Raw genomic sequence first — 22,626 nt, 5'->3', positions numbered from 1 at the left:
GTACGCCTAGTACAGAGGATATAGGCTTTTTTTTTGTTTTTTGGTTGTGGTATTAACATGAAGTATATTGGCACTCTTTGATTTTTGTAAAGCTGATGCATACATGAGAGCTCGTCATGAACTGGCTAGGGTATTTGTCTAATAGTGCCCTCTACTGAATGGAATTGGACCTGCTTAACTGTATGTCATAGGCCTTATACTGCTGATGGATAGGCTTGGCAGAATTTGATTTATTTTTTTTTATAATTAAGATGAATAATATCAGTGTTTATTTTTAAGCATTTTTTCAAAGTTTATCTTGTCAGATTTTCACAGTTGCACAAAATTATGGGTTTTAAGCATTTTTTTAATTTTTATCAATTACAGTTTTCACAGTTGCAGGAGATTGTGGCGGTTCAAACAGTTGGGGGGCAGAGAATATTTAATGACAGCAGATGTTGAGATACAAAACGTTAAAGCTTTATAACCATTAAAACACACATTGTCAAGATCATCTGTCAAAAAATATAAATTCAATAGCCTTAAATCAAACTAAAGCACTATATTCCTTATTTTGCTTGTAGGTAAATTTCAGTGATCATTGCTGGAAATATTTTTTTCATCAGTTTGTCTGTGTATGGTGAAATCCACATTTATCAATTTAAAAATCTAGTCCTTCCAAGCCGACTTACAGATAAGGGGATTCACTTTTAGCTCAAGTCATAGCCAGCCAGTGCTTCTGGAATGAAATGATCAGAGTTCTGAATGGCTATGATGTGCAGTATGGTGACAACTGTGCAGTTCTAGGGGACCCCAGATTTTCTAGAATCTGTTTTGCATGGCTTTGTAAATGCAGCATGAGCACTAGTTAAAATAGGGTCCATTGAGTCCCTTTCTGTTAAAATCAAAGGGTCACTTCAGTAGCTGTGTCAAGTAACTGTCTAGTCAAGTCGTCTAAGCTTTGATATTCAAAACCTGGTACTGGTTTATGAGTTAAAACTTAAGTTCTGTGGTGGCAGGTTTATTTTTCTCATGAGATATGTAATCTTTTTTTTTAAAAAATCTTTTTATTGTAACAAACATATGGGAAGTCCTGTAGGTGAATGCACAGTGCTACATTTTGAAATCTAAAGTATGATTGACAAAAAGTTCTCTCAAGCACCTCTAATGAAATACACTGAATTTGTTTTGCTTACTTTGTGTGTCTTTAAATTGGGACACTTTGGTTCATTTAGAAAAAAAACATATAGGGCTAGATGGCTACAGATCCTGGATGTTCTTGTTTTCATTGGAGAAAAAATACATATAGTTAAAATCCAAACATTTTGCTGCAGCATCTGCAACCCAGACATCGCAGCTATTTCTTTCCAGCATGTTCCATCCTGTCATGGCACAGTTACTAGAGAAACACAGAAGAATGTAGAGCCAGCCTATAGGACTGGTGATACAGTCTCTCTTTTAAAAATTTGCAAGTTCTTCCAAAGTGTGAGAGAGTTTTTTAATGTTACACCTCAAATGTAAATAAAATAACGAAGAAAAACATTCTCTCTATATATAATGAAACAAAAAAGGGAACAAAGAAAGGTGAGATTCTGTGGCCTCCTGAGCCACTTCCAGTGGCAAATGTGAGTGATAGTGACATCATTTAGAGTTTGGGACACTGCATTAGCATTGCAGCTGTATAGCTTTCTGGCTGTGGTGGAAATGGGAGTTGTTGGACCTGAAAGACATGAAGTCCTTTTTTAGATGATGATGATAATATATGAACAACCCAATTCAACCCGATTCAAAGCCCATTTCAGTTAGTGGAGTTCCTCCCCTAATTGAAGTGTGTTTTTGTTTCCACCCCATTGTGTGGAAAGCCCCTTGTGGTCGACATGAAGCAGTTATGTTCCTGGAATTCAGTAGTTTATTTCTGAATTGCCCTGCTTATCTAAGGTGTGTCTTATGTGGTACTATGTGCTGTGCAGAATACCACTTTCAGTGTGTTACCTCTCTTCCCAACTTTGGCTCTGATCCTGTAGTTGATGGTACACAGGCAGATTACTGTGGCTGTGGGGCAGTCCCTCTAAAGTTAATGTTGCTTGCAGGATTAGGGCCTATGTCTATTTTGAATAGGTATTTTAAAGGTTGTCTTGGATCAGTGACTTGTATTACACCTCTACCCTGATATAACGCAACCTGGTATAACACGAATTCAGATATAATGTGGTACGGCAGTGGGAGGGTGGCGCTGCGCACTCCAGCAGATCAAAGCAAGTTTGATATAACGCGGTTTCACCTATAATGCAGTAAGATTCTTTTGGCTCCTGAGGACAGCGTTATATTGGGATAGAGGTGTATATAACAACATCCCACTACTCAAACATCTAGACACATGATTTAGTTTTACTTGCATAGTTAGTCCTGTTAAATTCAATGAGACTACTCATGTGCTTAAAGTTAAGCACCTGTGTAAGTATCTGCAGGTGAGGCTTTGTGTGCTGCAGAACCTATAACAAGGGAGAAGTTTAAAAACAAAGTGCCGTGATGCTTAACTCTTTCCTTTGCTTTAGTTAAATCCCCAACATTTTTTAACATAGAGAGTTTTGTTTTATTTTATTTTATTTATTTATTTATTTTTTACACATTCTTAACAAGATTAGGTTGATTTCAAGTTCTCTATGAAGGTGAAAAATAGTAATTTTTCATGTTTGCATGCAGTGTCATTTATATTATTTACCATGTGTTAGGAACCAAACATTTGTGGGACAACAGTTGATTTCTGAGAACTTGTAAGAGAAGAGCGAAATGTAACCTCCAATGGTATATTTGTATTTATGTATCAGGAGGTTACTGTCTTTGGTATTACTGGGATCTACTTTTGTGGATCCTCCACATATCAATGAAAGTGATTAGACCCTGGTTATGTGAAAGATACGTTATACTTAAGGCCTGACATGTCTGACTTTTATTTATAAATTTTGAAGAATAATATCAAAATTTTTTTTTAATAGTTTAAATTGTGGTATGAACAGGAAATAAAGTAAGCATGGATGCTAATTGGGATTTTACCAAAATGTAATCAGTTTAATGAAGTTAAGACATATTACAGATCAGAAATTAAATTATAATATTTGCTCTCCATCATCATTTATATTTGTTTTGTGATTTCCCAAGCACAGTGCAAAGCCTAAGGTATCTTGGAGACATTTAGGGGCTGATACTGTGAGGTGCCTCATATCATATCATGTATATTGCCTCTAATCCATGGTACGCCCACATCTTGAATACTGCGTGCAGATGTGGTCATCACATCTCAGAAAGGATACAGTAACTCCTCACTTAAAGTCGACCTGGTTAACGTTGTTTCATTATTACACTGCTGATCAATTAGAGAACATGCTTGTTTAAAGTTGTGCAGTGCTCCCTTATAACATGGTTTGGCAGCTGCCTGCTTTTCCACTGCTTGCAAGAAGAGCAGCCCGTTGGAGCTAGCTGGTGGGGGCTTGGAACCAGGGTGGACTGGCAGCTCCCCTATCAGCACCCCTAAATTCCTTGTGCAGCAGCCACCCAGCAGGCTATCAGTTGCTGGGTAGTTCAAGGAGCTTGCTGGTAGCAGCTGGTGTCTCAACTTGCTGATCTACTTAAAAAGGCAGTGTACTTTGAGTGGGGTCAGTGTACTTAAAGGGGCAATGCACATCTCTCTCTCTCTGACACACATGGTGTGTGTCTCTGTCTGCCATGCTGTCTCCCCTCCCTCCATTCCTGCTGCCTTGTAGAGTGTGAACCTACATTAATAATAATGTGTTAACCCTTGAGGGCTCAGCAGTTCTCGTTCATCATTTAATAGTAAGGCATTCCCTAGAAAATATCCCACCCTCTTCCACCTTCTAACTTCACCACCTCAACCAAGCTTCACAATCATTATCGCTGTGTACCAGTATTAAATTGTTAGTTTAAAACTTATACTGTGTGTGTGTGTGTGTGTGTGTATGTGTATATATATATATTAAAATATAGTCTTTTGTCTGATGAAAAAAATTTCCCTGGAACCTAACCCCACCCTCCATTTACATTAATTCTTATGGGCAAATTGGATTCACTTAACATTGTTTCTCTTAAAATTGCATTTTTCAGGAACGTGACTACAACGTTAAACAAGGAGTTACTGTATATTGAAATTGGAAAAAGTTCAGAAAAGGGCAACAAAAATTATTAGGCGTTATGGAACAGTTTCTGTATGAGGAGAGATTTAAAAGATTGGGACTTTTCAGCTTGGAAAAGAGATGTCTAAGGGGGGATATGATCAAGGTCTATAAAATCATGGTGTGGAGAAAGTAAATAATGAAGTGTTGTTTACTCCTTCTCATAACGTAAGAACTAGGGGTCACCAAATGAAATTAATAGGCAGCAGGTTTAAAACAAACAAAAGGAAGTATTTTTTCCAGGGTGGATTTGATTTAAATCCTCAATACATATTCTTCACAACTCGGAGATAGATGTAGGTTTCATTTTTAGAAGGTACACACTGGACATTTTTAAAGTGATTTATTTTGAAAACTTTTCAGATCGGCTTAACAGCTATATCAGAAAATGAATGATTGTTTGGTTATTTCATTTACCAAAGGTAATTGAAGCAGATATTTATGAAGTCATTGGGAAGTGAACTATCTCCCGTTCAAGAGGTTAATCATTAATATTTGGAGGATTTTCTTGCCATGCTGTGTTAGGAGGAGAACATCACCAGGCAGACATTTAAATTGTTTTATTTAACTATTTCTCACTTCTATATATTTATTTATTTTAAAAACATTTTTGCTGTTAACAAGCATGTTTTCTCTGGAGACACAAATCCACAGTTTGAAAACTGCAAAACTAAGCATCTCTGATGGTATCTTCTAGACTAAGCACTGAGTCCCATTGGGTAGATAGAAAGATTAACCTAAATAATCTATACAGGAACCCGTAGAACCCCATAGGATTGGGTCCCTAATCCATGAACTATTGGAACTCATTTACAAAACGTTTCTTAAACATTACATTAATATATTGTCTCATACTATAGAATTAGAAATTATAATCCCTATTCCATGATGAGATATCTTTCAGCTATAATGTGTCTTAGTTAAAACTATCTTTAGATAGGGGTTTTTCCCTCAAAAAGCATTTTATCAAAAACATCTGATTTAAATAAAAAAAATCTGATTTTTTTTTAATCATTGATTTTTATCCACCCTGATTTTTTCACACAACGCACAGCCAACCTGTGGAACTCCTTGCCAGAGGATGTTGTGAAGGCCAAGACTATAACAGGGTTCAAAAAAGAACTAGATAAATTCATGGAGGATAGGTCAATCAATGGCTATGAGTCAGGATGGGCAGGGATGGTGTCCCTAGCCTCAATTTACCAGAAGCTGGGAATGAGCGACAAGGAATGGATCACTTGATGATTACCTATTCTGTTCATTCTCTCTGGGGCACCTGGCATTGACCACTGTCAGAAGAGAGGATACTGGTCTGACTCAGTATGGCTGTTCTCATGTTCTTATCTGTTCTGCTTATGACCTGAAATGTTGTTGTAGTACTTGACTCTGACCATGTACAAGGAGAGGATCTGAGACCACTGTCATGGGAGGTCACTTTTTCTTTTGTCTCACAGCCTTTGCATGGTCCCCTTAATTTCCAAGCTCTGTTAGAAACAAAGAAGCTGACCCTGCAAATGGGAGCCAGGTAGATATTCTGGTTTCCCGCTACAAACAGATCCCTTTGCAGGATCAGGGAAGAAAATCATGATTTGTCAAATAGAAAAGGACCAAACTGTTAGGAAAAGCAGCCTTCTATTTAAGGCTTCTAAGACAGTATGGTAGGCTCTGAAGAGAACAGCCAAATGTTTACAAGAGCTTTTCTTTGAGCAAATTATTTTGAATCTTCTGTTCCGAGAATGGGTTGTTGATTTTCCCCCACCCTCCCCTTTCCCTGATGTAGTTCAGCTTGACCAGACTGGTGTAAATTTCGCCTCTGATTCTGCCATGATCAAAGAGAGACGATCTAAGTTGTCAGATTGGAGATGAATTCACACGCTGGTAGAACCAGAGGGATAGCTCAGTGTTTTGAGCTTTGGCCTGCTAAACCCAGGGTTGTGAGTTCAATCCTTTAGGGGTCCACTTAGGGTTCTGGGGCAAAAATTGGTCCTGCTAGTGAAGGCAGGGGGCTGGACTCAATGACCTTTCAAGGTCCCTTCCAGTTCTAGGAGATTGGTATATCTTCAATTATATATATATTTATTTTATTTATGTTAGTACAGGAGTGTGGGTGTCTTCCAGAAAATGTTTTGCGCTATAATACAGTAATATAGCATCACTAGTGTACATATCTCTGTACAGTAGGTGAATGTGTCAAATGCATAATGGGCCAAGTGATTCCTTCCTGTAATATCATTGGCTTTGACAGAATTACATTAGGGATTTTGGTGGCTGATCTCAATGGATTAACAAGTGTGAATGTCTTCAGAATCTGGTCTTTGAGGTCTTGTCTACCTGGTGATTTCCCCTCATTTCATGTGGTTGCCATCAATACAAACTGCAGGTGTAGACATTTACATTGCTGAAGTGCTTGAAACCAGGGTAAGTTCCACTGATGCAAGTTGTTGCTTTCCTTGTCTACACTTGGGATTTGCACAAGTGGCTGCAACCTGAGAGCTGATATTGGAGATAATTCCCAGTATAGACAAGGTCTCATACGCGATTTGTTCTGAGCAGAGTTTACTGTTGTTGTTCTGTTATCTACAGTTGTCATGTAAATGGGAAAAATAGATTAAATGACGGAAGGCCCGGTAAAAGTCATTCAGGAATGTAAATCACAGTACAGAAAAAGTAAATAGACCTTTTATAGGTGAGATTAGGCTGGTTTTAGTAGGGTTTCCAATTGCGAGACTTGTGATATCCTATATCATCTTGTTCATTTTACAACCCACCATGTGAGAGAATCATGCAGAGTTTCAATGAGTGCTCTCCTGGTTGTGCTTTATTATTATGCACCATAAATGTACACAGCCTGTACAATAGATGAGCTATTCCAAACACACAATGGGCCAAATTCTTCCTTGCTATAATTCCATTGGTTTGAACAGAGTGACACCAGGAATGAATCTAACTAAATTAGTACTTTACCCTGCAGCTGAGGAGCCCTTAGAAGCTGATGCACAGTTACCAGCACTATAGGAAAAACACTACTGTCAGTAACACAGCAGGGTTATTGTTGACTCTGTGCCTAATTGTCATTTATACTAAGGCACTTAACTGGGTGTAATATCATTTAAGGCTCCTGTACACTAATGTGTTATAAAGGGGCCCTAATGTAAATAAGAATCAGGCTCATATGTTTGGTTTGTGTATATAATTTACAGCGCTGTGCCTACCTTCTATAAATTATTCTTCTCTGTGTCCAAAGGCCCATTAACCCACTAGGAACTTAGGTATGTTGGTCATTTTAGCAAAACATCCTGTGCTTACTCTAGAAGTGGCACCACGCAGCAGGTGCCATAGCAAAACTGTTAGCAGACAAGTCTCAGGCATTCTTAGCACCATGTTCTCTAGCCCTGCTCGTGGTCAGAGGAGCATGTTAAAACCACTAGTGACCAATCTACATTGCTTACACTGGGGAAGCTGCACTGGTGCTAGAGCAAGGGTAGGCAAACTACGGCGCAGGGGCTGCATCTGACCTTCCAGATGTTTTAATCCGGCCCTTGAGCTCCTGCCAGGGATCAGGATTGGGGGCTTGCCCTGATCTGTGCAGCTCCCGGAAGCAGCGGCATGTCCTACCTTTGGCTCCTACGTATAGAGGCAGTCAGGGGGCTCTACCTGCTGCCCCAGCCCCAAGTGCCACCCCTGCAGCTCCCATTGGCTGGAAACCACAGCTAATGGGTGTTGCAGGGGTGGCACCTGCAAATGAGGCAGTGTGGAGAGCCGCCTGGTGGCATCTCTGTGTAGGAGCCGGAGGTGGGACATACTGCTGCTTCTGGGAGCTGCTTGAGGTAAACATCCCCCAGAGCCTGCACTTCTGACCCCCTCTCGTGTCCCAATCCCGTTCCTCAGCCCTGATCCCCCTCCCACCGTCTGAACCCCTCAGTCCCAGCCCAGAGCACCCTCCTGCACCCTCATCCCCAGCCCCACCCCAGAGCCCACATCTCCAGCCGGAGATCTCACCCCCCCTGCACCCCAACCCCCAATTTTGTGAGCATTCATGGCCTGCCATATAATTTCCATATCCAGATGTGGCCCTTAGTCCAAAAAGTTTGCCCACCCCTGTGCTAGAGCAATGGCAGATTTCATTAAGTGTTTGTTAGCTTCATGGCTTTTTGATATCAAGCCCCTGCTGCTGTGAAGAATTAGTGCTCTGGGACAATGGAACTGATATTTTGGCTAGCCTATGTTGTTGTTTTCTGAATTCCTCTTTGTCTTTTCTCTCATGTTTCCACAAATAAGTTTATATTGTGTACAGCACACAGTTGATTCCGTAGTTTTAATTAGTATTCCTTGTTCGTTTTTTTGTCATGCCTTCATTTCACCCCTGCTGTGTCTACTTCTATTTGAAGTGCTTTGTCCGCAGCTCGAGTTTGTGTTAACTCCGTCTTGCTGTCTCTAAAGTTTAAACCTTTGCTTTAGCAGAGACTTGGTTGATACCTCTAGAGTTGGCTCCACTGACTGCCCTCACTCTTAGTGGTTTTATCCTTTTCCTCGTTATTGAAGGCAGTGAAGAAAAGCGAGTGTACTTGCTTTACCTTTGGGTCCTGGTTGAGCTTTAAGATCTGATTCTTTGCTGGCCTGAGCTTCCAGTCCATTTTTTCATATCAAGCTGCTGAGTTAATTGTCTTGTTTTTTGGAGTTGCTACTGTTCATTATCTACCAGGCCCTTCTGACAAACTTGTGCCTAAATTCAAAGACTAGCTTCTTTTTTTTTAATCTTTCTGGGAAACGTGACTCCTCCTCCTTACCGCCTTTGAGCCAACAATGTATTTTTGTCGTTGACTATTTTGGACTCTTTCTTGATTGGAAACTGGGGATCTTCAGGGCTGTATATTTGACTGGCCTTTGCCCAGATCTTGAGACACTCTCCTGTTGATCTTGTAGGGAACAGTCATGCATTTTCCATCCCTCTGGATATTTTCTCAACTCTTTTATTTCTGTGGTTTTTACCCTACATCCATTCTTTGGTTCTAGTTTTATTTTCATAGATATTTTGTTTCAGTCTATGTTGTTTTACCAGTCTAGGTTGAATTAATCTGGATGAATTTAAACATGATCTTAATCTGTTGTTTTGTATCATGCTTTCTTCTTACGAAGCTGGCATGGACCAAGCTTTAGAATGTTGCTCTTTCTGCCACGTTGATTAAAGTTGCTCTATAAGATTCTCCTCATCCCACCCTTTTTTTTAAGTAACGCTAGGCCAGATTCCTCTGTTATGCCATTGTAAATCGGCAGTAACTGAAAGCAAAATATACCTGTTTCTTTTCCTTTATTTTCTATAGGTCTCCTAAGTGCTGAGATACTACGCTCCTGTAGATAGTGCTCAGGCCTAGGAGTCAGAAGACTTGGGTTCTATTCCTGACTTTGTCATTGGCCTCTGGTGTGATTTTAAGCACATCTGTGCTTTTGTTTCCCCAGCTGTAAAGTGAGGATGATGATCGGTATCATTCTTTGTGATGTGCTCTGACATCTAGAGTTGTAGATAATATAATGGCTAAATAGTTCCAATAAGACAGGCAGCTCACAGTTCTGAGCGGAAATGGAAAAAATCTTATCTGATTGGAACTATCATTTTCTCTTCAAACAAAGTTGTTCTTAACCAAGTGGCATATTGAATCAAATAGCCCCATTTCCAGCTCTCTCTCAAGGGAAATCACCCTTGTATGGGGGAACTACCCAAAGTAAGCAGCAGTTCTCGCAGTTTGAGCATGGTGAAATAGGTTTTTCTCAACAGAATTTTTCATTGCAGTGGACATTTGAGGCTATTTCTGGACGTGACTGGGAGTCTTGAGTTCCATTCCTGACTCTGCCACTAACTTGTTGTGAGACCTTAGGCAAGTCATTTAACATCTACAAATCCTGCCATCTAGAAAATGAGGACAATTGGTAAAATTTTCAGAAGTACCAGTCCCATTTTCAGAAGTGACTTACACACTTAGGAGCCAGAGGGCTCATCTACACAAACATTTAGTTCCAGCAAAGTGGGGTGTAAATCTACCCCGCGCTAGCCTATTGCTCTCTAAGGGTCTGTGTGTAGCCAGCTGCCATGTACTAAAGTTCCCTGGTGCATTTTGATCTACCCTGCTTTGAATGTATTGATTCAGGCCTTAAGTTGGCTTCCAGTGTGCTTGAATATTCAACAGCCAAAAGAAAAACTTGGTTGCTGTTGAATGGTCCGAAGTATTTGGATTATTTGGCTAAGGCTGGTAATTACTTTATTTCTGCAAATCTTGAGGTCTCTGATCTGTTTTCATTTTACTTTGTTTATCCAGGAGTCTTTGACACTAGACACTAGAACTGTTGATCATAAAAATCCTTAGACATTATTTAGCTTCTGTGGTTTGGCTTTCAAGATTTACTGTTCAAATGATTGAGGTCCATCCTTTCTGCTCCTTTGTTTCAGTATGTGAGCAGAGTCCTCTTTAGTTGTGATTTAGGAGAGTTCCACTGAGTTCTGTTCTTGGATACTTATCGCTTTTGTACTCACACCCTGTCAGGGATTTTAATAAAACCATGATGATGATGATGCCCATGTCATAGATAAATGGAGCCTCTTAGCTTCTGGAACTGTCAGTCTGATACCTTTCAGCAACGCTAAATTCACTTAAAAATGACACCAACCATAGCTAAAGACTTACTTTTGCTACCTACTTCTAGACTTGTTTTGGTTTGCTTGTTTTTAATCTTTCTGTTTATCATATAGTGAAGTTTGGTTGTGTGATTAGTGTAGTGTACACTTACACAAGCTGATCTCATCCTTCTGCAGGAGGCTCTCAGTAGAGATCTGGAAAGGGAGTATGTGACAATGTTAGGAATGTTCTGTGCAGGAGAGATGTTTATCTCTAGTATTGACCATTGGACTGGAGGACGACAGAGATGTCTTGACCTCTTCTGAATATATTGTAGGTGAGGCTAGTAGCACTGCCTGTTTTAAGGTTGCCTGATACTTCCCATTCTAAGACCTTGTTTTCAGTTACGTGTAACTTTGCCAAACTTTAACTATTTGAAATAAAATTGTCTGTACTGGTTGTTTGTTTGTGTCAAGCTGAATTTTTCTTGAAAGTTTCAGCCAAACGGTTCAGCGGTTTCCAAGAATAAGGCTAAAAAAAAAATGTTGTTTTGCCCCTCCGCCTCCCTTCCCTTTTTTTTTCTTTAATTTTCTTAGGACCATTTTTTGAGAAGCTCTAATGCCCCCATGCTTTGCAGCATGGACTTGAAATTAGTCAGGGTATGGCCTTAATGTTGGAGATATATTTTCCTGTTCCTGTGACAATCTGTTCAAATTTGGCAAATTTATAAGACTTAAAGTTTCAGTTCACACATGCTCGGTTGAGACTTGCAAGTGCTTTGCTGCCCAAACTTTGAAGATTCTGTTTTCACTGAATGTGCTCCAGCCCTTTATTGCTCTTGCAGCTCGAGTTCAAATTCACCACCCCCACAGAACACCGGAGCATGCGTCATACCAGGGCTATGTGATAAATCCAGATTTTCCTATAATTGCTGTTATGACTTTAGCCAAGATGGTCAGGGATGCAACCCCCCCCCCTCGGGCTGACTCTAAGCCAGCCAGAAGCTGAGAAGGGGAGATCATTCTAACTGCCCCGTTCTGTATGCTCCCCACTGTCAGAGACAGGGTAGTGAGCTAGATGGGCCGTTGGACTGACTCAGAGTTATGATCTTATGTTCTAGTTCTGTATGGCCAAATGCTGCCCTTTTCCCGTAGCCCAGATGGAATGGAGTGGTTCTTTTACAGATATTAAGGGCAAGATTCTAGGATGAGCACCCTTTATCTGGAGCCCTGCATCCCAACATGTAAGCTTGTAATGGATTGGTTACATTGCCGTACATACCATCTCTCCTCTTAGTGTGAGTATAAGATGATGCCAGCATCACCGCAGCTTTGGCCTGTGATCCCTTGGGATATCCTGGCTTCTGTGCTAAAAACAGGGCTTGAAAATATCCTTTAGTTCTATAAAGCTGGGATCCAATGTTGCTACAGGCCTTTAAAATAAAGTCAGTGGAGTTCCTAGCTGTGATTTGTGGGACACTTTGTCCCAGTAGGACACTGTTTACAGTGTCTGTCTGAAGACTTCGCTATCTTGTTCCCTATTGAGGGTCTCTTCCCCATTGTCTGTCTGTCCCCTGATTAGTAGCTGAGACCAACTGCATGGCCATTGCTTCATTTGCAAGTATGAGTAAATGGTAACAGATGCCAGTGACTCTGTGTCCCCTGCTCTGCTTCTCTGTTGGAGACTGAGAATCTGAACTCTGGAGGGGGACTCGTTTGGTCCTGGGAAAAAGGCTTTGATCACTGCCTTGGAAGGATTCCGATGTCAGTCTAAGAGGAGCCAGCCAGAACTTGGGGCCACATTAATGTGGTGCAACTCTAGTGACGTGAACCCTAGCCTATTCTGCCTTTTCAGTTTAATCCCTTGTAGAAAAACATTTTCTTCAGATACCAAGGCCAGCACATCTGTGGGGATTAGAAAATAATGTTGGATGAAAATGCTGCATTAGAAAAGAACCTATGGCTGTTGCGCTACGCACCAGAAGGTGTTCAGGTTCACTGATAAATGAAGTTGAGCTGGGACTGTAGTATGTGGCATTTGTGACTTTGGACTGTGATTTTTTTTCCAAAGAACTTTTAGATCCACAAATCTCATGGAAATTCATTGGGAATTGGGTAGCTGACTCCCTGAAGCTCCTTTGAAACTCATAGGCTACGTCTTCACTACCCGCCATATCAGCGGGTAGCAATCGATTGCTCGGGGATCGATATATCGCATCTCATCTAGACGCGATATATCGATCCCCGAACGCGCTTATATCGATTCCGGAACTCCACCAACCCGAACGGAGTTGCGGAGTCGACATGGGGAGCCGTGGACATCGATCCCGCACCATGAGGACGATGAGTAATTCGATCTTAGATTCTTCGACTTCAGCTACGTTATTCACGTAGCTGAAGTTGTGTATCTGAGATCAATTTTCCCCTGTAGTGTAGACCAGCCCATAGTCATGAGCTTCTCCAGCTTAACCAAAGATTTGGTTGTTTCATGCACAGGCTGTACTATTAGTATGATTTGCATTACTGTAGCACCTAAAGGCCCCAGCCAAGATCAGGGCCCCATTGTGCTAAGCGGTGTACAAATCCATGGTAATAGATAGTTATAAGAATGGCCATACTGGGTCAGACCAAAAGTCCATCTAGTCCAGTAGCCTGTCTACCGACAGTGGCCAATATCAGGTGTCCCAGAGGCATTGAACAGAACAGGTAATCATCAAGTGATCCAGTCCCTGTCACTCATTCCCACGATAGTTAGTTTATGGCACAAAATATTAGATCAGTTTTCAAAGTCACGGTTGCCTGGTTGCACTCTCTCTGTATGTCCAAGGGAGATACTTAGATTGCAAGCTCCTAAGGGCAAGGGTGGGTCTTGTTTTATCTGTGCACAGAGCCTAGCACAACAGGGCTCTAAATTCCCCTTTTTATGGCCTCTAGGCACTACTGCTATACAAACAGTAAATGGTAAGACAGAGGTTAAAAAGTCCTATCTAAAACATGGAATTTGTGAGGACATGCAGTGTGTCTTCATGGATCGTCTAGCCAGCAGACTCTCTCACATCCCCCAAATACTGCACCAAGCATTTTATCATCTGATATAAGAGGGCTAACACACTATATCAGGGGTAGGCATGCGAGCTGATTTTCAGTGGCACTCACAGTGCCCAGGTCCTGGCCACTGGTCCGGGGGGCTCTGCATTTTAATTTAATTTTAAATGAAGTTTCTTAAACATTTTAAAAACCTTATTTATTTTACGTACATTAGTTTAGTTATATATTATAGACTTATAGAAAGAGATCTTCTAAAAACGTTAAAATGTATGACTGGCACGTGAAACCTTAAATTAGAGTGAATAAATGAAGATTCGGCTCACCCCTTCTGAAAGGTTGCCGACCCGTGCACTATATTAATGAACTGCTTCTAATCTAAGACAAACTCACTACATCTTAGCTGTTAGAAGAAAAGGGGGATGGAAGATGAGGGTAACATTCATAGGAAGTGCACAGGGCCTGATCCCGAACCTGCTGAAGTTAATAGGAACCCTTCTTTTGACTGTAATGGGCTTTGGATCAGGCCCATGTTTTCATAGACTAGTTATGAGTTTGATCCACTGCCTTTGGAAGCGAATGGAAAGACTCTCGTTGACTTCACTGGGCATTAGTTCAGGGCCTATGTACACAACTAGGTGACTCTGGATCAATTAATAAAAAAAAATAGAGACAATAAAATAACCGTTGAACATTCCAACTTTCCAGCTGCCTAGCCACTGTCAGTTGGCACCTTTCCAGCAGAAGTAGGTTTGAGGACAGATCTGACGGAGAAGGGGTCAGCATTTGATGTACTAGCTCTGAGAGGATGATCCATGCTCACAGGGTAGCATGGCAGGGTGTGTGCTGGAGGAGTAGATGGACAGGTGATCAAAGGTTACAGTAGTTGGCAGAGCCAAGGGGTGGTGCAGTAGAATACCAGCAGGGATAAGCATTTTGGGGGTAAGTTGTGAAGGGCTATAAAAACAAGAATCTTATATTTGATGTTCTAGAGAAGGGGCAGCTGGTGGAGGGACATAAAGGGGTGAGGGTGATGCGACCAGAATGACAGGTCACTGGCAAAACAGATAGGGCATACAGGCAGTTCCAGTATCTATCAATATAATATTATGGGATTTTCTAAACTCAGTCAAGGTAACTACATTATGGGCTAGAAAAATATCTTTCATTATAAGCCTCCTCATGGTGAAGGGAGGGATGAGTAGATGTTTGTCGGGATTGCTGAGCAAGGACCATCTTTTGGGTTTTTACAGCACCTAGCACATCTGGTCCTGGACCATTGTGTTCTTAAGTGCTACAGTAATACAAATAATAATGCTAATTTTGCAAAGCTGAGCTATATACTTTATTTCTTCCAACAGCCCAAAATTGCTTCCTGAGGATGAAATTCCCTCTATTGTGAAGGCATAGCAGAAAGCTAATTGTATGACCTAAACCTCATGGCAGAGCTGTGTGTGGGGCTTAGGGTAGAGTGGTGGCACAGTGAGCCTTTACACCTCCATAAGCTGTGGAGGTAGTCTCCTTGCCACAGTAGAGTGCTCTAGGTTGAAGGTCCATGCTTATACAGATTCAGAGCCCTAAATTTCCCCATAGGAGAGTCAGCTATTCCATGGGATAATCTCTGTCGCAGCCACATAACCTGCCTGTGGATTGGGTCTGTGAACAAATTTTATCTTCTTTACCCTAACGTTGCTTTGTTCACCGCATAAAACCCAATTCCTCAGTTTGTGTATTAGAAGTGACTTTTTGCCCAGAAGGACTAGAATTTTGCATCCGTGTATTTTGTTGAAACTATTATACTCAGAGGATTGCAGCCATTACTGTAATTTCTGCTCCTGTGAGAGGCTGGGATGTGATGCTGTTCAAATGGAGATGCAACATGTATAAAGAAATCCCCGTGATTTGTAATGAATTCCCAGGAAAGCAATAAAGCTGCTATACTGTCCAGCATTTCTTGCTGTACATCGGTGGGTGTTGAAAGCTTGTCCCTTTCACCAACAGAAGTTGGTCCAATAAAAGATATTACCTCACCCACCTTGTCTGTTGTTGTTAACCTTAGGCATTCATGACACTGCTGATTTGAAGAGAGTTAATTGGAACTGGGCATTGATTATAGGCATTTACTTTTCCAAGTTAATTTCCTATGCCGTGAGAAAACATTTTATTTAAATAAAACAACTGGGCTAAGCCGATGTATTATTTACTGCATCTCACTCTTAGAGAGAATTTGGTGTAGCTTAATATTTCAATAACACATTATTAGAAAAGGTCTGGGATGACAAAGTTGTTTATAGGAGTGTAGTAGCTTATTGTGTATTAAACTATAGTGGATTATTATAGTCCTTGTTTTGTATGTTTTCTATATGGACATAATGCTTTATTTTTTGCATGCAACTGCAGACATCTATATGATGAAGGCTTTGGGACGCTCTTATTTCAGTCTCCATTTCTGGTTTCATATTAAAAACAAACATTGTGGGGAACTGGCTAACTGCTCCTTTATTTCTGTCATATAGTTTCCTGAACTTCTCGTGCTTTAATCTTTTAAAGATAACTCCTGATTTCTTCATGAGTTGTTTCCAAAATATCTTAAGTTGGGTCCTTTTATATTAATTTGATGGAATATATAGGCTAAAGGTGTTAACATAACCTAGTCAGTGTCCAACATTAAACTTTATTAAACTAGATCTGGGGTTTGGTATACAGAGACCTCAGCCTGCTTAGAACTAAGGTGCAAATGCCATTTAAAAATCCTTTTAACCTTTAATTAAAGACACAGAAAAGAAGGAAAAACAGTTAAAGTATTTGAAATGTTAAGTATTAAATAAGACTTTCATTTGAACAACATCGTGTTTTCCTTTAGCTATAGACAATTTTAGTTAGGGAAAAAACCTGTTGTTTGACTGTCTTGTAGATGGTATCAAAGATGGTATTAACTGTCCTTTTTGGGGAAAAAATAAGTCATAAATCCAGTGTCTTGTATTTAACTGTGATACTCTTTGTACTTTTCCCATATCCTGGGACTATCACGGGTACAACAACAATGCATACATAAAGAGGTGTCATACTGGGGAGTCATCCTAGTAGTCATGGCTGTTCCCATGGTTTGGACAATATGTTTTTGTTTAATGTAAAATTGTTATGGATGAGTTTGGCAATGTGCTTGCGGTGGATATCTGTCCATTGGGTTGTCCGCTGTCTTGTAATATTTGAGGCAGGCAGCTATGCTATCATTGTGAGTGATGTTGGTGTATAGGGAGGTGACATCCATAGTGGGAAAGATGATGGTCTCAGGGAGGTTGTTAATGTTGCAAAATTTGTTGAGGAAGTTACCTGTATCTTGGAGGAAGCTGGCCTTTTGTGTGTTGAGTGGTTTGAGGATGGTTTCTATGAGACCCTATGTTTTAGGATGGGTCTGCCTGGGTTCCCTTGTTTGTATATCTTGGGAAATATGTAGAAGGTCCTAGGGTGGGTTCGTAGAGGATGAGTTTGTTGCATTTCTCTGGGAGTTGTTTGGGGAAGGATTTGATGATATCCTTAAATTCCTGGGTAAATTGTGGGGTGGGGTCTTCTTTGAGTTCTTTATAGTAGGTGGTGTCAGAGAGTTGTCGGTTGGCCTCGTTAACATAGTCATAATGGATGAGGACTACTGTGGTACTCTCCCTCTTGTCATCTGGTGGTTAGGTTACAGGGACAGTATAGCTGTCCCCTTAGCGGTGGAGCAGTTGTCACAAATGTGATGTTGAAGGATCTCACAGTCAGTTGGTTTAACGTTCAGTAGCATGGTTTTGTCCGCAATTAGAGTGTATTAAAGATAGTAATAACTGTCATCCCAGGTGGTGGTTGGGATTCATCTGGAGCCAGGAGGGGTGGCGATGTCATCTGGGTCACACTCTCTCTACCCCATTTGGGCCATGAGATCTCTCAGAATCAGGAGGATGAAGTCCTGGGGTGCCAGGATATGGTGGGGGATGGCAACCATGAAGGTAAAGCTCGCTTCAGTAGCTTCTGTCCTTTCAGTCTTTGTTTTGTTCTTTCATTCTTTCCCCACAAAATTTTTCTTTTAAGTACCCAAAAAGGGAGTCATGGGTGGAATAACCTATTATTTTGTTCACCCGTTAGGCGTAATACCTGGCATACCAATTTTGGCTTATTAACTTCCAGCTCCCTGCCTCCTGTTTTTAACAAGCACACAACACAGTCCTTGAATCATATCAATGTGGCCTTTTTGTTTAGACTAATTCAGTTATTCCGTCTCTCTTTTGTACCTTTTGCCATTAACATTTGTTGTTATAGGTTATTTTGACATTTTATGAACTTACACATACTTTTTAGAGTTGAACTCATAATTAGAGTAAATTTGTAAGCCCGATTATCACAACAGTCCTTCCATTTATGTGACACTTCATTAAATTTAAAGGCACACTGCCAGTTTTTTTTTTCAATAAATTATTAATGTATAAAACAAATCACCTTTCTGATTGAGCTAAATTTTAATGGGCTTTTTTTCCTCACCTGCTAATGGTTAGAAAGGTCTTTTTGAGCAGGAGATATAGGACAGACTGAGAAAAACAATAGCAACTTTGCTCGGGCCTTCCCCTTTCTCTCTCTGATCCTGCCTCTTCAGTTTCAGCTTTGCTCAGCTACTGGTAAACACCCTCTGGCATAGCCTGGGTGACAGCATGTATGTGAGCTCCCTCAGATCAGTGCATGAGAGTGATGTCCTAATGCAGGAGGCACAAAGTACAACAGACCATCAACAACAGTGAAACTGACTGTATCCAAAGTACTGCCAAATATACGAAGTAAAACAAAAATTCAAGAGAAATATGGCTAATCTCATTGGTGTAACTTTTGGACTACTTGCAACAATTTAAAAATGTTCAGATTTTCAAGTGGATGGTATCTCTTGTACCCATGTTGTTGGATCAGAATGTTGACACTGTTCTGTAATTCTGTATATTTAACTGTCAGATTAAAAAGCAGTCGATAGCCTGGTTTATGTCCAGATTCTGGTTGATATTAATCAGAAGAGAAATTAAGATTTTTTTTTGTTTGTTTAAGTAAAAGCAGTCAGTTTAGACTGAATATTTTGTGGCTGATTTTTTTTAAAGTTGTTAGAAAAATTAATATTAACAGACGTGGTCATGAATTTTATTTTTTCCATTTCAATGGCAATGGTGTCTCACTTAAATCCAAATAAATCTTTATAATGATTGCAACTCAAAGATAGAAAAATCATGCTAGATGCAGAGAGTGAAATTGACTACAAAGAGAAGAGAAACTGCCTTTTCTATTTTTATTGTCCAGTTTAAGTAAAGATAAAAATGCAAATGATTTTAAATGATAACAAGGATATCAGACATTTGAAAAATGTTTGTAGTTAGCTTAAATGTAGCTGGTGCTAATAGCACAGGTAACAACTTGGCAAGATCCATATATGTTTGCTGAGCTTCTTTTGTTCGAATTCATCTGTGGTGGGAAAGTTTTTGCAGGTGATATGGTTAAGTCACAGCATAAATTTCCTGACTTGATGAAAAGACTGTGACCTCTCAGAATTGTGTTGTTCATTGGAAAGAAGATAGGTAATAAAGAGTTTCCTGTGTGAGAGGAATTGCAGGAACCTGCTGTTTTAATTTTGTTCACAGCAGTGAGCCAAACTTTGTTCTTTTTGTGCTGGCCTTGATAATTGGCTCAGTATAATATAGGAATTCAATTCATTGCATATCTTTGGCTTTATAACTGTTAATGGAATAGCCAGGAAGAGTGCAAATTCTCCTGCAGAAACATACAGTAAATAAAACTTGTAACACGTTCCAAAGAATGTGGGGTCAGATTTTAAAGGGGCCTTGACCCAGTCTCTGGGAGGTTGTTTTTTGGAAATAGTTAATAAGCATTGTCATTTGATGTGTAAATGATAGAATTTACAGTCCAGTTGCATGAGCAGATGGGATTTGCTGGTTTAAATGATCACTTGCATAAAAAAAGGGTGCATGCCACTTCACTCTCACTCACCCAACAAGTAATCAGGCTTCATGTAGGTGAAGTAAGGGGACTCAAAAGGTGTGAGAGCCCCTTTACCTAGGGCCAGGACACAGGGCTGCAGTGCAGTTGCTCTAGTCTATAAAGTAATTGGCAGACTTATGCCCTTTGTGTCAGTTACAGAAGCTGCTAGGGCCACTGTATCCACGTAATTATGAATCTGTCAGCTCCTTGTTTGTCCTCAATAGTGCTGCTCTCTAAACCAGCCTACATTGGGCTGGCGCAGAGACCCACTCCATGGCAGAAGTTTAAGTAGTACGGGCAGCTGCCACTTAGACTTCCACTAACGGTACACATGCAGGTGACTTGCATATCTACAGTCACACATGGCCAAGTGGAGGCCACATTTTGAAACTTGATCCTTAGTGTTTAGGTTTATCAGCTGTCAGAAGATATATGTAAAAATAAAATGTACACTCAAGATCCAGCATTAGTTGATCATTTAACCAGGAGAATAAAAAGTTGCTTTTTTTCTTTCACTTTGAGGGTGACCCCTTTTTAGGGCTTTGCATGATGGGGAAATTAAAACAGTTACTGTGGGAGCTTGTCTAGCTTTAGGAGTCTGTGTAGTATACTGTGTCTTTAAAGGTACATCTGCACTTCGAGCTGGTGATACAGGCATCGACTTCTAATTTTCCCCCAGAGGTACTCAACCCCTGCTCTGCCCCATACCCCATGCTCACTCCACCCCTCCCCTAAGCACCCACCCCTGCTCTGCCTCCTCCCACCTGTACTCCACCCCTGGCCCTGCCCCACTCCATCCCTTCCCGCAAGGCCTCACCCCCACTCCACCCCACTTTGCCTCTTCCCCTCCTCTTTTTGCCCCCTCCCCCAAGCGTGCCCTGTCCCTGCTCCTCTCTCTCCTTCCCAGTGCCTCCTGCATGCCGCCGAACAGTTGTTTTGCAGCATGCAGGAGGTACTGGGAGGGATGGGGAGGAGGTGGTCGGGGGCTGCCGGTGGGGAGGCAGCAGGGGAGCTAGCTGCTGGTGGGTGCTAAGCACCTACTAATTTTCTGTGTGGGTGCTCCAGCCTTGGAGGATTGAACAAGCCAGCCTGCTAAAAGTAGAGTGTAGCTGCACCAATGCAAGTGGGTATGTGCTCATCAGGTTAGCGCAGGTGTATCTCCTCAAACTAGAATTTACGCCTCCAGATTGAAATGCAGATACACCCGGAGAGACCACTGTCCAATACCAAATCAGACACATTCCACTGACATGCCTTACAGATTTTGTCCATCTATTTATAGGTTCTGAACCGTGGCTAGTTAAGCTTTAATCTTCAAGGCTTGTTTCTGTAAAATTGTTTTTATTTCTCAGATGTCTACAGGTTTAGTTATGGTCTTTATTGAACTCCTAATACCCACTCAGCACTTTTTTTCCCCTCCTTTTTTGGGAAGCACCTAATTACTAGAGGGTTTCCTGAGAAGCTGTGAACCTTCATTGAGTTTCCTAACTGGAGAATTGTTGTCAGAATTCTCCAGATGGGGGATAGAGGATAATCTTCTCAGAGCTCCGGAAGAAATGTGATGCCAAATTACAGAAAATAGATCCTTTTCATTAAGCTCTTGGCTCATTTATTTCTATTTTAAGATGACCTTATATTAAAGGGACATGTTAGATTAAAATTTGTATATTTTAAAATAAAATTACGTGGGCTGTTAATAACATTGCAGATCATAAACACTTATGAAAGGACACTAATATGTAAGGCCATGAAAAAAATACCCCCGTGAGCAACATAAGTTTCACCGGCATAAGTGGTAGTTTGCACAGTGCTATGTCAGCAGGAGAGCTTCTCCCACTGACCTAGTTATTGCCACTCATTGGAGATGGTTTAATTATATCGACGGGAGATCTCTATGGCTACATGAGAGATCTTGCAGCAGCACAGCTGCATCAGTACACCTGTGCCTCTGTAAGGTCTCAAGTGTACACATCACCTGACTTTGTCTATTCACATTGTCATCACACAGACAGACAGTGAAAACAGATTAGTCGATTTCTGTTTTGTTTCTACTCTCTTTAATTTTCCAATCGTGAGTTATTGTTTGAATAGCAGTGGTGTGCTTGATGGTATACAGGTATAAAGACAAGAACACACATTTTCAGATGTTTTTAGTGATGTAAGTATGAGGCTAAGTACCTTTTTAGGGTACAGATGCTCTACTGTGAGTCTTGTGAGGGTGCTGGTATCCCCAGTTGAGAGAGATGCTGGAGGTGAGCTGGGGAACCATATTTGAATCCCGCAAGCACTGCCTCAACCCCGTAGTGCTTGCAAGCATGGTAGAGGAAGCATTCCTCTACCCCTCTCCCTGTATGTACGTCCCACCTTCACATACCCAAATGTTGGGCAAATTTTTGGCTCTCGCAGCAAATGGGAAAGATATTGCTAGTGACCCTTTGGATGATTTGTCCAATGTTGCGTTACAGAGCAACTTACATCTGAAGATCTCAAAATATTTTAGGAACATGAATGTAGTCTTATAATAGCCCTGTGTGGTAGGTTGTATCAATATTCCCATTTGACAAATGGGCAAACTGAGGTACAGAGAGATTAAGTGACTCGACTGTGATCACACATGGAGTCAGTGGCAATGCCAGGAGTTGAGCCCAGGGCTCCTGACTCCCAGTCCTCTGCTCTCACCATTGTCTCGATTCTGGGTTTTGGACGTTTTTAAATATCTCATGTAAATTTACAGTAAGGCATCTGAGAACAGCAAGTAAATATAGACCTAGCATGGGAAGTGTGTCTCACAGCAAGAGAGAG

At 40.9% G+C, this 22,626-nt stretch overlaps 1 protein-coding gene across 3 annotated transcripts in view; it reads left to right on the top strand.

Moving 5' to 3' along the window:
- MXI1 (MAX interactor 1, dimerization protein) overlaps nucleotides 1-22,626 on the top strand; it is a 92,868-nt gene that overhangs the window by 19,233 nt on the left and 51,009 nt on the right. The window lies entirely within an intron of this gene.

This window comes from Chelonoidis abingdonii, unplaced genomic scaffold, assembly GCF_003597395.2.
Source record: "Chelonoidis abingdonii isolate Lonesome George unplaced genomic scaffold, CheloAbing_2.0 scaffold0027, whole genome shotgun sequence".
Taxonomy (NCBI): domain Eukaryota; kingdom Metazoa; phylum Chordata; order Testudines; family Testudinidae; genus Chelonoidis; species Chelonoidis abingdonii.
The sequence above is the reverse complement of the archived record's forward strand: the minus strand, read 5'-3'. Positions and strand labels throughout refer to the sequence as shown.